Here is a 4,114-nt window from a genome sequence, read left to right as displayed (position 1 = left end):
GTAAGAATAAAACCACGTTAGGTTACCACATATATGATCACTAGCACCTGAATCAATAATCTAGGAACATATAGAGTAAAATTGTTGTTCCATGCTGTTATCGTGGTTTTTGGGTGCCAAGCCATTAATTGGACTTGAACCTTTTGACCGTTGATATCTCTCTTTTTTCTTGGGAAGGGTAAAAGGAGAAAAAACCCTTGAGTTTCCGAATTCGGGGGTCGTTTTCGCTACGGGAAGGTGTTAGGCACCCGGAGCGATTATGGTATTCCATAAGAACCGCTTTCCTAAGTTTATTTCTACGCTTTAGTTTTATTGCTTATTTGTAAAAAAGGAAGGTGTGATTAGTTAAGAATGGGGGTGAGAAGAAGTAGAATTTGATTTTTATTTCGGCTTGGATGAGTTTTGACTCATTGCCTACGTACCCTTTTAAGGGATCAAAACCGATCGTAGTTCATTCTCAAAAAATGGTTTTTTGTTTTTGTTGGTTGATTTTAAGTTTGAAAAGAGATTTTGAAGAAAGGAGATGAGAGGCCTCAAGGGCATAAGATTTGGAAAGTGTGAGGTGGAATTAGTCATTTTGCAAAAATAAAGTCCAAGGAGGATTATGGTTTATTGAAAATTTTACTTAAAAAATAAAAGGGAAATAAGGAGTTTTGACTCCTATTTTATTTTTAAAAAAAGATTTTCAAGTGAGATTATTTGCATGTTTTGGAAAAAGGTTGATTTTTTTTTTTTTTAAGTGTTTAAACCTAAGCGCTTATCTAACCATACAATCCTATGCATACATCTAAGGTGAGTGTGTGCGTGCCGGTGCGTCATAGTGTCCATAGTCCTTATTACAACATTGCCTAAATACATTCTATGGCCTCTTTGCCAAGCTACAAACCAATGGTAAAATATTACATCACCGAATGAATTACAATTTGTAAAAAAAAGAAAACTAAACTAACGGAGACAATAGTGAAGATAATGAAGTGCTATGAAGTGATCAACATGAAAGGAAATGTTAGTAGAAAATGGTAAAAAAAGGATATGGCATAAAGCGATAGAAGAAAGCATGGCATAAGACGGTAAAGTGACGATGAAAATAAGCCGGAAACATGTGATGAATAATGCGCATGATGCAAGAATAAAACTCAACACATCAAAACAGTGACATATGCATAGCAAACAGTAGCAAAATTCACATGGAATAGTATGCAAATCAAACATGACGAACACGAACATTATGTACGTGAAGTAACGGGTAGAAATGCGAGAAAAATGACTTAAAATAGTAAAAACCCTTGACAAAACAACACTAAAATTTTTATCAACTTTTCCAAGTAAAATACCACTGAAAATTATCAAGAAAAATAGTAAAATGACATAGTAAATTTCTTGGAATTTATTGATAAAAATTAACATGAACAAAGGGTGCAAACAGTAGGCAAGTATGGTGCAAGTAGCAAAAAAAGCAAAAAAACGTGAAAGAAAACTAAGCCCAAACCCAAAGCCCACGCTCAAAACTCAGATTGTACAGGAGCCACACGATTGATTTAGGATTCTGAAACCCTAGATCAAACGGCCAGGAACAAGGGGGCTGGACCGGAAATAAACCGGTCCGGTTCACTGGCTATATAAACACAAAGGCTCCGGTTTTTTTTCATTTTACTGGTTCCCTTCTCTCTCTTCACACAAAACCTCCTCTCTTCTCTCATCAGACTTCCTCACCGGAGTTGATGAAGCCACGGCGGAAACCTAGGTGGTTCGCCGGAAGCTTCATCTTCTCCGGTGAACCAGTGCCCAGAAACCAACGAAACTTGCATCAAATCCTTCGCCTCCTTCTTCTAAACATGAATCCATAATCTGTTTTTGTATTCGAATCGTGAATCAACGCAGATCTGATGTTTTCTTTTACGGTTTCGGAAAGTTGGATTTTCGTTTTTTTTTGATAAGATTCTATGGATTTGGCACAGATCTTCGTTGATTCACTCGGATTGATGTTTTTCGAAAGAGATGAAGTGAACAGAGGCTCTAAGCGATGTGGATCTAGAACTTTGACGCGATGTGAAACTGTTTTGAGGTTTTTTCATCCTTTTCGAATTGAAATGTTTTGATTCGTACAAATCCACGTCACATTGGCCTCGCCACTGTTCTTGATGAAGAAAAACTGAGAGGAAACGTTTTTTACGATGTAGATCTTATTGATTTCAGTTTCGGTTTCAAAGGTGTTTTTTGGTTTTCGAATTTTCTTAAACCAAAACGTTTTTTATCACTAAGCTCTACATCGTTTTCCAGTGATTGAACTTCTTTATGAGGAAAACGAGGTGTTTGAAGTTATACCTGAGGTTTTAATGGAGATTTTGGTTGATTTTCTTCAGAAAACCGTGATCTGCTTGCTGCGTTTTTGATGATTTTGTTATTGAGCTACTGAAAATAAATCAGTATTTTTGCACGTGAATCTTCATCTTCTTCACCGGTTTAAACCTAGCTTCTTCCCTCTTCTTTCTCTTCACTGCTTCCTCGTGATCAGTGCTTGAGTTCGTCGCGTTTCAGTGATGAACTCGCACTTTGAATTGCGAGGAAATTGGTTCTGTGATGATGATTCCGTATTGAATCTCTGAGAATCAATAAGTAATCAAAGAAACTTTGTTGAATTCTGTTGAATTTGGTGTTTTTGTGTTGATTCGGTGGAAATCAATGGTGGATTGAGGTGGTTAGGGTTTCTGCCATTGATGAATCTTTGAAGCTTTTTGTGTTGATTCTGTTTTGATCTAACAGAAAAGAGAGAGAAAGTTTGGATCTGTTTGTGATGTGGCACTGTGTGAATGGAATCCTCTCAAAAAAAAATCTGACACTGTTTCCCTTTTATATGCTGCCATGTGTACCTGAACCAATGAAAAAAGGACACCTGGACTAGGGACTGGACTAATACGAAAATTTGGACCAAAATGCCCTTAGGGGCGTTTCTGCAAAGTAATAAAAAGGACTGAACAGCAAAAAAAATTTTACAAAACAAAAAATACAATTTAAAAATGTTTTTTGGACTAAAATGTAATTTTTAAAAAAATAAAATTGGACTAAAAAACAAATTGGATAAAACGTAAAGCGAAACAAAAATAAAATTGACAAAACGGACTAAAACGAACCAACGGCCTAAATGAGGTACTTCAAAGTAACCTCTCTATGCCAAAATTTTGTGTGAAAAGACCAAAATGCCCCTAGGGCTAAAATTGACCTAAACAGATTCAAATTGACTTGACACTGACTCAGACGCAAGTTTGAAATGAATTTTAACAAGGTTTACTGATGAAATGTTTAAAAATAATCTGAAAAGACTCAAAGACAGTCACAAGGATGACAATGGGTCTCACTGCAGGAAATGACCAAAATACCCTTCTGTATGACTTTTTGCAAATTTTGAAATAAACTGTAGAAAAGCAATGTAATGATTCAGAGACACTTTTGAGTGACTTACAAGACAAGTAAAGACATTTCGAAAGGTTTTATGCAAGAAAAACATAGGTAAAATTGTGATTGAAAACACTGCGTAGCAGAGACAATTTGAACTGTACAGTTGAAGTTCGATAATTGACAAAGTTCGAAATGAAATTGGGCCCAGTATTTTTTAGGTCCAAAAACAGGGTATAACAGCTGCCCCTATTTAAGTTTCTTTGTCTGGAGAGTCAAGAGACGGAGTCTTTGGCTTGACAGGACGAAGATACTTAAATATTAGCATTTGCACTGTGTTTGGACGTAAAAATACGCCTACCCATTTTCAAATAATATGCATGCCATGCATCATTTGGATTATGAATGCAAGACCTCATGGGGATTGGAATTAACAAAATATGTCGTATCCATTACGGGATTGGTAGACATTGACAAAGATAGTGAATAGCAGAGTAACGGGAAACTAGAAACAAGTTGGACAGGTACAAGCTGTTCTTGGATTCAAACTAGCCACTTGACCGGGAATGAAACAAACAGACAACTGTGAGTTGTTCTTATGGATTCGAACTGGTCACTTCACAGGGGATAGAGGTTACTGGACAAACATGAGTTGTTCTTACGGATTCGAACTAGTAACTCACTTGGGGATATTGGAAAGTGCGAGTTGTTCTTATGAATT

This window comes from Medicago truncatula, chromosome 3 (assembly GCF_003473485.1).
Source record: "Medicago truncatula cultivar Jemalong A17 chromosome 3, MtrunA17r5.0-ANR, whole genome shotgun sequence".
Lineage (NCBI taxonomy): Eukaryota > Viridiplantae > Streptophyta > Magnoliopsida > Fabales > Fabaceae > Medicago > Medicago truncatula.
This window is presented reverse-complemented; position numbering follows the sequence as displayed.